The sequence below is a fragment of the Pogona vitticeps genome, chromosome 3 (assembly GCF_051106095.1).
Source record: "Pogona vitticeps strain Pit_001003342236 chromosome 3, PviZW2.1, whole genome shotgun sequence".
NCBI classification, from domain to species: domain Eukaryota; kingdom Metazoa; phylum Chordata; class Lepidosauria; order Squamata; family Agamidae; genus Pogona; species Pogona vitticeps.
In genome coordinates this window covers 11,520,074-11,533,007 of record NC_135785.1, presented here as the reverse complement: position 1 = coordinate 11,533,007, position 12,934 = coordinate 11,520,074, and the positions used below count along the sequence as shown (strand labels likewise).

The 12,934-nt window shown below is 39.6% G+C and overlaps 1 protein-coding gene across 4 annotated transcripts in view; it reads right to left on the bottom strand.

Annotated features, from left to right (window-relative positions):
- The window catches only part of PEX5L (peroxisomal biogenesis factor 5 like), a 193,995-nt gene that overhangs the window by 94,302 nt on the left and 86,759 nt on the right, over positions 1-12,934 (bottom strand). The window lies entirely within an intron of this gene.

Sequence of the window (12,934 nt, the reverse complement as noted above, 5' to 3'; positions counted from 1 at the left end):
CTGAACCTCCCACCGTGGTCCATTAAAAAGTGCTTTCTTGTTAGGAAGGGAAAAAAACCCTGGCTGCCTAGTAAATTGGAGATGATACTGAATTAAGGGCACCAGATCCAAAAATTGTGCCCAAGGAACAGGCAACTTAAGCCTGGCTGTGTATATATATATATATATATTATTTTATTTTATTTAATTTATTCTATTTATATCCCGCCTATCTGGTCTTGCGACCACTCTATATTTTAAGCCAGGATAGAAATACGTAATACTTTCCTTCTAGAACATGCACAATTTCATAGCCGCCCATTGCAAGAGAAGATCAGTATTACTGTTCAATCTGTCTATCACGAAAGATTTGCACTTCTTCAGGAACTTCTAATAATCTACTGAGGAAATCCAGGGTTCTTTGGGACACAGAAAATCCTGTATTCCTACCTAACAAGGCCAGCATTTTAAAAATTCTGTATTTAAATTTTTTAAAAAAATACATTGCTCATTGTCTAACTCAGATTGCTTATTTAGTAAGCCCGCATTATATGAATTAAATCTATTTGAGATTGTTTCAGTGACTGTTCTCACTTTCTTCTGCATCACAGAATGTTCTTTTTGTGTTTTGTGTTCTTGCCAGCTTGAAAATGCTGGAAAAAAATTCCACGTCTTTGAACCTCTTGTTCCACCAATAATGGAAGAGTGACATCTGCCCACTGAGAACACTGCTGGTTTCCAGTGGACTATCAGTCATTGTTCTCTCTTCTTCTTCTTCTTCTTCTTCTTCAACGTAGTACTAACTGGGATTTTCAGCAAAGCACTGAATCCCATTTGCTTGTGGAGGTCATGCAAATTCACTGCAGATTTTAAAAGAGTACTGAACTACCATTCAGGCATTCCAGAGGTTTTGCACAGCTATTACCCAGCTTCACATGAGCAAACAGGGATGGTATGCTGTAAGCAGGAGTGAATATACTTGTAGGAAAAAGGGGGAAATGGCATGCCAAAATGAGACAAAAAATAAATGAGAAACATAAACAAAATCAAATCCAGTCACCCACACAAATCTTGCTAACTGAGCCAATTTGCATATTGTGATTACATTTAGTAAAATCCATTTTGTTTCAGCTGGCTACTGACTGTAAATTTCTCGGCCCAAGCCAGCAGCTAGGAAGAGTGTTACAGAGATATAAAGAAAAGGAAGCCCTAAAGTCGGAAGGAGAAGGTTAAATTAAGTTCCCATATATGTACCGTATCTCACTTGTTCTGCAAAGCTTATATACATCAAAATGGACTACGGACTATAGCATAGCTTTCCTGTCCTGCTGCTCTCCAAGTAGATAGTATGAAGTAGTTTTTAAAAATCAAATTGTTTCTGTCTTGGTTGAGGCCTAGATAGTGAATTGTACCAGGAGGAGAATTAGGAGTTCCCACCTATATTGTTGTGAATTGAAGCTGACCAAGGTCAGTTTGAACAGCCTAGCAAAAGAATTTAATTGCCAATTAGCTTCAGCTGCTTTCTTGGGGGGGGGGGTGGAGTATCTGCAATATCACTCATATTCCAGAAAGATATCTGTGAAGATTCTCAGTCATCAGAAGAAGTTACTTGGATGAGCAGTGAAACGTTTCAACCTAACAAGAAGTCCAGTTGCCATGACTCAACTTCCACATATTCCAGAAGTTCTGAGGAAACTGGCCCGTGATTGGTTCTGGGTGTCATCACTGTTGCTGAAGATTAAAGTATAAAAAAATAGATCAGTTCAAAACCAAAATGAGTCTTGTGTCTCTGGATGGTAGCCTGTTATTATGTTGGTCAGTTTTATGCTCAGAAGAACTTCACTTTCTACTGCAGGTCAGTGATCCTTTTGTGAAAGCAGAATAGGACCTGTAGCCCTAGCCCCCCAAATTGCATGTTTAATTCCTGGATTTGTCTCTGAGCCTGGATTCCCAGGTTTTGGCAGTGGACAGGACTGCATTTACACAGTTAAAACTAGCACGCCACTCCTGGAGATGACAATCTGGCCATGGTGACACATGCCTTGTATTTACATCCCGGCTGGATTACTGTACCACACTCTATATGGAGCTGTCTTTGGAAACTGTTCAGAAACTTTAGTGGGTCCAAAATATTGCAGCTGGATTGTTAATTGGTGCCAGTTACAGAGATCACAGACGCTCCCTGCTACAGCAGCTCCACTGGCTGTCAATCCATTTATGGACTCAAAGTGCTGGCTTTAAGCTATAAAGCTTTGAAGGGCTTGGGTCAAAGCTATCTCAAAAACTTCATATCTCTTTATGAGCACTCCCAGGTGTTGAGATCATCAGGAGAGGCCTTTCTTACTAGTCCCTTGTACCAAGGTGGATAACTTACTACTTAGAAAGCAATGCTGTCATCACTAAAATCAACACGGGTTTCTCAAAAACAAGTCATGCCAGACTAATCTGATCTATTTTTTTGACAGAGTTACAGGCTTGATAGATGAAGGAAACGCTGTGGATGTAGCATATCTTGATTTCAGTAAGGCCTCTGACAAAGTTCCCCATGATAGTCTTGCAAAAAGCTAGTAAAATGTGGGCTAGACAGTGCTACTGTTTAGTGGATTTGTAATTGGTTGACTGACCGAAGCCAAAGGGTGCTCACCAATGGCTTCTCTTCATCCTGGAGTGGGGTGCCTCAGGGTTCTGTTCTGGGCCCTGTGCTGGATGAAGGAATAGAGAGCATGCTGATTACTTTTGCAGAGGATACCAAATTGGAAGGGGTTGCTAATTCCCCAGAGGACATGGGGGGGAAATTCAAAGTGACCTTGAAAGATTAAGAGTCCTGGGCCAAAACTAACAAGATGAATTTCAACAGGGAGAAATGTAAGGTCCTACAGCTAGGCAGACTATGGTAACGTGCTCTGAATAGAGGACTTGGAACAGCGTCTAGTGTGGCTGAGAAGACCAATTCAAGAGTGACAATCCCTTCCACACTGCAAACAAATACAATCTGTATGCTCACTGTATGTTTTACCACTGTACTGTACACTGTAATTATGTTATTTTAACTGTTTTTGACTATTGGAATGCATTCCGGTATAGAGTGCTAAATAAATAAATAAATAAATAAATAAATAAATAAATAAATAAATAAATAAATAAATAAATAAATAAATAAATAAAGTTGTTGTTGTTGTTGTTGTTGTTGTTGTTGTTGTTGTTGTTGTTATTATTATTATTATTATTATTATTATTATTATTATTATTATTATTATTATTATTATTATTATTATTATTATTATTTCTCTTGGTCCTACCACCCTCATAGGTGTGTTTGGTGAACACACAGGAGAGGGCCTTCTCTGTCACTGCTCCCAGATTCTTTAACTCAGGCTAGCCCCATCTTTGCTGACCTTTCGCAAGCAGGCAAAAAGTTTTCTGTTCAGTTAGGCTTAACCTTAGCAACTGGCCAGGATTAGTTTCTAACAATGGGACGCTTTGTATTTTTGTGATTTATGTTTTTGTTGCTTTTAAATCAATTTTTTAATCTAGTATTTTTAACATGCTTATTTGATTCTTTTAAAATATCTGAATAACTTACTGTTTTTAGCTTTCGGTGTTGTCTTTTTTAAAAATTATGTTAGGCACATTGGGTCCTTTTTTAAGGAGAAAGACGGTAAAAAAATCTTTAAATAAATTAAGGTGTGGGAAGAGCTGGTCCTAAAACCAGTTTTGATGTCTTGCTCACCTACAGAGTTAAGAGTGTGCTTTCCAACAGGGCTAGTTTTACATCTGAGGCAAGGGGCTACTGAGCACGCTAATCCCATGGAAGGGATAGCAGCTGCCAGGAGACTTGGGGCTTTGGGTGCTTAGCTTTGGATGGGCTCAGACATCTCTGGGCTAACAAAAAGTTCTTTACAGATAAAGTGATGGAAACTGCATTCTAATACATCTGGAGAGCAAGAGATATGGGCAGTACTGTATTAGGCTGGGAAAGGTTACCCTATGGAATTCCATATTCCAGTGGCCACATTGGCTGTGGAATTCTGGGAGCAGTCATCAGTTTAACAAGTAACATTTATAAGGTTGTCAGGTCAAAACACCCCATTGAAAGTTGCAATATCCTGCTTATATTACTGCAGTACATGCATGTACACACACTACCTGGACAATGCATGAGCTGAATCTCAAAAATAGGGGCATCTTGCCCAAAGGCTTCTCTACACTAAGTTGTCATCAGATTCTTTTCAACAGGGTCCTCTCTAAAGAAGAGATAAAGCCACTTTGCTCTTGAAGAAGAGAACAAAAATTGTACACACTTTTTTCCAACTGGGGAAGATCATGAGTGATTTTGTGGATTTTTAAAATTTTTGTAAATTGCAAAAAAACTCCTGTATTTTACCTAAAATACGTGGTAAACACTTGTTTCAAAATAGTTGACAAAATACATTTTTATTAATGTGGAGTGATGACAAAAGGTGACAGACTTCTCATGCTCATGAATGAATAAAAATCTCACCGCTAACAATTTTTTCCGCAGGATATCATATGGCAGGATATCCTTTTTGGGTTTTTTTTTTTTTTTTTTGTCAAGGATGAGAAAATTTGTCAATTGTTATTACATCCTCAGTCAAGACTGCCTAAATGAGCAAGGACGAAGAATTCATCAAGCATGTTTACATCTCGAATTCTTATGCAGCAAAATTGAGATGGGCCTGGTTGCTCTGAGCAGGAATATGTTGTTTTGTGAACAAGCAGCATCCTCGCTTTCCATACAATAGAAGCAGAGTGAACTTAAACAACAGTTTTATTCAGAGACAGGGTTTACTGAATGTATTTCCACCCACTTTCCTCTCCCCTTTCACCTCGCCTCCGAATTTCACACAATCAGAAATACATTTATCTTGAAAGGAGTTACCAAGGGGACCTTTTCATGTGGAAAAGCATATTCACAGCTTATCTTTCCCTGCTCATCTTTGACAGAGTCCTCTAAGGCAACTGCAAAAGTAGTGAAGTATAGAAAAGCTATAGGAAAGTTGAAGAATTTCTGAACTGTTCAAGAAAAGCAGGATCTTGCCGCTAGCCAGGCCCACTAAGGACAATTTCTGACAGTCCTTCCCTCTAGAAATGAACTAGGACCAGGAACAAATTTTGCTCCTTATTAATGTGCTTCCACATTATGGCACCCCATCATGAAGGTTTCTGTGATCAAAGCACTGAGTTTACAAAGAAAACCGAAATGCTAAGAAAATGGAAATAATAAAGGACAATAAACAATGCTCAATAAATTAAATTGATTCCAAGCAATCAGGGAGTAAACGTTTTGGAGAAAAATAACACATATTGGTTGTATGTACACAAATCCTCAACTGAGGGTTTGAGATTTAATATCAGAAGGTGTCAACCTTTTTGGGGGGTGGGGCATGATCATAAACACTACGGGAAAGAAATATAGACAGAATCAGGACTGTGTAAGTTGCATAATGAACCTTATACGGTGGTATGTGAAGAACTGTTTCAAGTCTGTGGCTCCCTTAAAATGTGCCAGCCCCCCCCCCCCCCCGGGACCACATAGTCCCCTTGAGAATGGCTACCATCCTCACAAAATGGCTGCCACAGTGAGTGAGACCAGTTGCTAATTTCCCAAAATGCAAAACAGTGAGGATAAAAGTATTTGGCCAATGGACATACGAGCAAGGGAGAAATTAGGCATTAACTCCAAAACATACCATTGTTAACTTAAAACTCTTGTTTTCTGCTCCAAAAGCCATTTCACAGATGGAAAACGAATGAGATTTGGGGACAAGTCACTTGACGTGGCCAAGGAATTGAGTCTGCTTTTTATTCAGACATTTATAATGTGGCATAGGCACATTCTAACAAAGTGGGAGGGGTGACTCATCCCATAATTTCAGGGAGAGGCATACCCTTGGCTTGTACAACAGGCCACCAAGGCAAGTGTCCTAACCGCAGAAATACATTTTTTTTTCTTTTTTAGAACTCTTTGTCAACTCCAGATGGGCTGAGCTATGAGTGCAGCTTTATCAGAACATTGAGATTGGGGATTATGAGAGTTATAATCCAGCCTATCTGGAGGGCAGCAGTTTGAGAAAGGCTGCCTTATTCTCTAGAATTAGCCGTGTATAGCTCTTTAAACCTTCAGCTAGCATTTCTGAAGAGGGTATTTCTTTTCTAGTCCATCCATAGTTTAAATCCTAAGAATTAAATCTAATGTTCTATTTGTGGACAGTGCCGTTGTGTGTGACAGCCAGTGTTAATCTGTTCTTAACCTGCTGTTTATATGGCTTATCCAGGCGTTAAGGCTGTGGGAGATGCTGAATAACTTCAGCCCTGGTAGGTTTGAGAGCAAGAAAAAAAATTACAAAATGTTAGCAAAGTAGATTTTGCTTTCATTGGAGGAAGGAGAAGGAAAAACAGTGTGCGTATATACAAGAAAAGGCATTAAATTTAACACAATGCTGGGATTTGTACTAGACCGACAAATCTCAACTGCAGGAAGAGAAGCTTTAAAAAGTATTAAAGGTATGACATAGATTAGACCCCGAGCTTGCAGAAGTTAGTTTTTGGAGACTATAATTTCCAGAAGGGCCCGGTGTTAAGATCATCAAGAGAGGCCTTTCTCTCAGTTCCACCACCTTCACAGGTGCATCTGAGGGGGGACACAGGAGAGGGCCTTTTCTGTGGCTGCTCCCAGACTTTGGAACTCCCTCCCACTGGAGGCCTGACTGACCCCCATCTTCACTGTCCTTCTGCAAGCAGTCGAAGAACTTTCTCTTCAGGCAAGCCTTCCCTCAGTAAACCATCTACCTGTGTGTGATTTCTTGATATATTGTTATGCATTAGTGCTTTGATTGGATTTTTAGTACAACTTGTGTCTTCTATTTTTCTGTGTTACAATTTCTGAGAGTGACATTTTTAAAAAATGTATACTTACTGATCTTTTGCCTTAATATTTGCCTATTAATAATGTAAGATGCCTTCTGATTCATTGTTCATAGTTTTAAATATTGTCTTTTAACAATGGTAACACCATTGTATACTCCTTTTTTTGAACTTTAAATATTGTCTTTCATTGTTGTAAGCCTCCTTGGGTCCTTTTCAAGGAGAAAGGCGGGATGAAAATATTTAAATCAATTAATCAATCAGAATGTAGTCCAATGGTGGCTGTGGGAGTCTGGGACTTCTAGCATCTTGGGCAGCTCAGGAACCAGGCCAGGTTTCCAAGGCAACTGGAACTAATCCCTGGCAGCCATTGTGAGCATGGAATGTTAAGAAGCTTACTCAATATTAACTTCATAAAGGTTTGCTTACAATCTACATTTCTTTTGTGGATTGTGCATGGAAAATACAGTGCTTCAAAGCGCCTAAGTGTAAATTATTAAATAAATAAAAAGGTAAAGGTTCCCCTTGACATTTTCAGTCCAATTGTGTCTGACTCTAGGGGGCGGTGCTCATCCCATTTTCAAGCCGTAGAGTCAGCGCTTGTCCGAAGACAGTTTCCATTGCCACGTGGTCAGCGTGACTAGGGAACGCTGTTTTACCTTCCCACCGAGTTGGTACTATTTATCTACTCGCATTTGCATGCTTTCGAACTGCTAGGTTGGTGAGGAGCTGGGACAAAGCGACGGGAGCTCACTCCGTTGTGTGGATTCGATCTTATGACAGCTGGTCCTCTGGCCCTGCAGCCCAGGCTTCTGTGGTTTAGCCCACAGCACCACCACATCCCTGGATTAAATAAATACCGTATTTTTTGCACCATAAGACACACTTTTTTCCCATAAAACAGGGGGGTGGAAAGTCTGTGCATCTTATGGAGCGAAGAAAACAGATTATATTTTCCTGTTTTCTTCTCCTAAAAAATTGGTGCGTCTTATGGAAAGGTGCGTCTTATGGAGCGAAAAATACGGGTAGTTACTTGCAATTAATCCCTTCCCAGTAACTAAAGCAGAACTATGTTACATTATGATTGTGAAGAAATTGAAAACTTAAAAAAGAGACAGTTACACCTCTTCTTTTGTGGTGTAACTGTAGCTGTTTTACTTACTGTATTTTGATAATTACTAAATGGTGGAGGAGGAATATCACAAGGTTCAAGTACTACCCCATGCTCTATTGTTGGTGTTGAGGTGAGAATGTGGTAGCAAGAGAGGACTAAGTTTTGTACCATCGGCCAGTGGCTTGTAAAATCCTGGCATTTAAAAAGTAACCAAAAGTAAATAAGTTGCTTTTCAGAAAAAAGAACATAAGTTACTTTTCTGCTGTAACATTAATGGCAACTAACTACTTTAGATGTTATAACTGCAATAGATGAGTTTTAAAAAGAACTTTCCAAGCTCTGGTAAAATGAATGAATGAATTCTTTTCATTGGTCAATTCTTTAAAAAGCTCTTTGGAAAGAAAGATGGACCATGCACCTGGCACTTGGGAAAGTGGCAGGGAAGGACATGAGCTACTGCTATTTAGATTATACATCTTGTTTCCATTATAAACCCATCGGGCTTTTACAGCATCTGAAGAATTTATTGAACTGATTTTGTACCCTGGTGTGTTCCGGCTGGTAGGATTCACTGCAAGCCTTCTGGGGAAAGCTTGAATCAGGCCTGAGTTCTTTATAACAAACAGCATACTACTGTTGATGCAACAGGAGTATATGACCCATAAATTTCAGACACAAGCAATTGTGGCCCATGCATGCCTATTCAGTACTAAGTCTCTCTGAGTCCGCTAAAATTTACTCACAGTCAGTGGGTATAATAATCTTGAGGTAAGCAAAACTCTACTAAGATTTAGGAATATTTGGTATGAGTATGTTAGTTAAATCGTTCACGGCAAAACATCAGTGTGGGAGTCTTTTCATGAAGCAGCTAGCTAAACCTGAAAAGCTACTTATTTTCTTTGCATTCAAGATGATAAGTGCAAACAGATTTATGAGCGTCATTTGTTATGGCCTGCGCATCATTTCTCAGGGTCGACCTGCTGATCACTGCTGGACACAGAACAACCAGATCAGCAAGGTGATTTTTAGGTCTTTAATGCTGTCTGGAGGTGACAACTTCACAGCAGACGAGAGCATTTAAAACACAGTGATAATAGCTTTCTTTCTATTCAGTAAGAGAATGATGCTGAGTTTAAACCATTCTGCCATCCTCTCCCTTGTCCAAAACAGAGTGGGGTTTTAAACTACAGCTGGTCATGCATCATTTACTCCAGATATCCTTGGAGCACAAAATTCTTACATTGCTTTCCTCTTGTACATGTCCTCTCTTTGAACCATATGAAAATGATTTTTCTAAGTCACCAGTTTCACCAATGAAATATTACGCTTTCTATCATGTAGCACTGTTTTAACTGTTCAATCCTCCTCTTACATGCAGCATGAAACTGACATTTTTAATCACTTCTCTTTATTAGACTACAGTATTACCACAGTTTACATGTGTCTTTTTTTTCTCCCTAATCAGCTAAGACTGTTTCCATTTCCTTAGGTTTTGTTTGATTGCTCTCGCTTTTTCAAAATGTACATACTAGGATGTGAATCCTCCTGGGAAGACTTGAGAAAGTGATTAATTTTCATAGCGCTCAGGCATTTTTTGTTGTTATGTGCTGTAAACTTCTTTCCAACTTAGAGCAACTCTATGAATTATTAGCCTCCGTAAGGCCCTACTGCTAACAACCTCCACTCAGTCTTGCAAACTCAAGGCAATGATATCAGTGTCTCTTATGTGAGGACTTCCTCTTTTCTTATTGCCTTCCACTTTTCCTAGCAATATCGTATTTTCCAGTGAGTCTTGTCTTCTTATGATATGTCCCAAGTACATTACCCTCAGTTTAGTCATTTTAGCTTCTGGTGAGAATTCAGGCCTCATTTGATAAATACTGAATTACAACAGTGCATCATTACAGCACCTAAAACTATGCCCCCCACCCCCTGGAGAAGCCATAAGAATGCCACCAGGGGATGGACAGTTAAATAGAGAGGTGAACAAACAGATCTTAGTTGTTATTAATACAGTATTTCAAAGTCCTATTGTGCAAGTTTAAAACTCTGCCATAAAAGCTGGGATGTCCTAACATAATTCTGTGAAAGCCTCTAAAAATTATGTGAGGAAGAAATAGGATTTCAATCTTCTGCATAATTACTTGGAAGTAAACCCCACTCAACTCAGTGCTTTTTTCTTTTTACTACACAGGTCCAAGTTTGTAAGACACAAAGAGCTTTAGCAAAAGGTCTTCAACCAGCTGAATCACAAACTCTACAGTAGGTTTTAATAAAAAATAAAAACCATCTTGCAGTGACATGTTACCATCTAAGCTCCTAGGGTGATGTAATCAGCCAAACCGATTACTGTATATTTCCATGTATAAGACACAACTTTTTCCTAAAACTGTTAGACTAAAAATTGAGAGTCATCTTATACATGGAAGTAAGCTGAGGAGAGAACAAAATGGCCCATACCTTGCCTCTGCAAACAGGCTTCCTTCAATCACGAGGCTTAGCTGTTTCCAATCATGAGCCTTATGTAACTGATGTCAGCTAATGCTGAACAAACCAACTGCAACAGTGCTCAGATGCAACAGGGACTCCTAATGTCCAAGCCTTCTGAGCACAGAGGATGAATAAAGTTAAAGTGTGAGGCATAATATGACAGCACTGGTATGTAAAGGTTACCTAATTATTAAATAAAGATGTGTTCTGTTTTATGTTTAAAATATTGATTTCTTAATTTGGGGTTAGAAAAGGGGGTGTTTTATACACAGAAAAATACAGTAATTTCATCATATCTATGTCAGTGGTTCCCAACCTTGGGTAACCCAGGTGTTCCTGGACTGCAGTTCCCAAAAGCATTCAACCACCAGCTGTGTCGGCTGGGGTTTCTGGGAGTTGCAGTCCAAGAACAGTTGAGTTACCCAAGGTTGGGAACCACTGCTCTATTTCTATACTAATCTTCTACAAGCAGCAGTTAACTCCGAAAGCTTCATCATCTCATTCACTTGCCAGAAGAAAGGTCTACCTATTATTCTGAAGCTCCAGCAGATAGTGTAAATTATCCTATTCTGAAATAAGTTCCAGAGCTTCATTTCTTCACATTCTTTTCCCAGCACATCACTGAAGATCTAACCCAACACAAACAAAACTATTCTGTTTTCCAAAGAGTAGCCTTGTTCTTGGTGGGGTATCAAGTCTTCCACTTGTTTTCATTTCTCAAAGAAATGACACTGCTTGGCTACTTATAGAAAATGAAACCAAAATATCAGCATTTAAATCCAGTACAGTACTGCCCTACATTCTGTACCCTTTGTCGGCAGCATATTGGAGAAGTCTTCTGTAAAGATCAAGAGCACTGAGCGGGTTTAAAGTTCAACGTGGAAGTCCAACACAGATATATATATGATGTAAACTGTTTTACCCATATATCAGATATAGGGAAGGTGCTCCTCCCAACCACTGCCACCAGAACAGCCTTACTGGATCAAACCAAAAGTCCATCTAGTCAGAACTAGGGAAAGTTACATTTTTGGACTGTTAACAACAAGGATTCTTCAGCAAGCATGTCTCATTCTCAGTGAAGGAGTCTGATAATTCCAAAAGGTAACTACGGTAGTCCAAGATCTGATCAAGCCTAGCATGTTTGTATTATTAATTTTTGACATCCCCTGCACCAAATATGCCCTCAAAAGTAAAATTGGTTACTCTGAAGTCTTTTTTCCCCTAATAATCTTAGGTTTTATTTCCACTGTGGGTAAAGATTAAATAGATTGTTTCTGCTCTGTACTGTTGCTCTCTCTGGCTTTCCACCCCCTTCCTCTGCTAGTTCTTGGATTCTAAGCTCCCTAAGACAAGCACATGCCTTTTTAAAAGCCATATTATTCTGTAGAAGATTAGGTATCCTTAATAAAACGTAAAAGGACAACAATATTATATAGTGGTCAGAATCCAGTTGTTGATTTATGCACATGTAAGTGAAATTGTGCAAGTAGTGACCATGAATTGCTAGTGATGAATGAGGTTCAGGTTGCAATCCTGGCCCTAAGATGGTCATGCATTCAATAGCACCAATTCACCGTTGCAAATGTACACAGTTCCTTATATGTTTGGATAAGCTGCCAATAGGATTCTGGCCAGTTTATTCTGATTCTATAGGACCGGAAAAACACAGGCTAGAAGAGTTTAGGAGGCAGTGTGGGCTAAAAATGTTGTACTCTCCATGGACTGTAATTCTAGTAATTAGACACAAGTTTGCTCTACAAACTTCATCATGCGGAAGGCTGGACTGGAGGAATCCCAAAACGGAATTAAGATTGCCAGAAGAAATATCAACAACCTCCGATATGCAGATGATACCACTCTGATGGCAGAAAGTGAGGAGGAATTAAAGAACCTTGTAATGAGGGTGAAAGAGGAGAGTGCAAAAAACGGCCTGAAACTCAACATCAAAAAAACTAAGATCATGGCCATTGGTCCCATCACCTTCTGGGAAATTGAAGGGGAAGATATGGAGGCAGTGACAGATTTTATTTTCTTGGGCTCCATGATCACTGCAGATGGAGACAGCAGCCACGAAATTAAAAGACGCCTGCTTCTTGGGAGGAAAGCGATGACAAACCTTGACAGCATCTTAAAAAGCAGAGACATCACCTTGCCAACAAAGGTCCGAATAGTCAAAGCTATGGTTTTTCCTGTCGTGATGTATGGAAGTGAGAGCTGGACCATAAAGAAAGCAGACCGCTGAAGAATTGATGCTTTTGAATTGTGGTGCTGGAGGAGGCTCTTGAGAATCCCCTGGACTGCTGTGCTCTGAGTGCTCTGGAAGGACAGATCCTGAAGCTGAGGCTCCAGTACTTTGGCCATCTCATGAGAAGACTCCTTGGAAAAGACCTTGATGTTAGAAAAGTATGACGGCAAGAGGAGAAGGGGACGACAGAGGATGAGATGGTTGGACAGTGTCTGCGA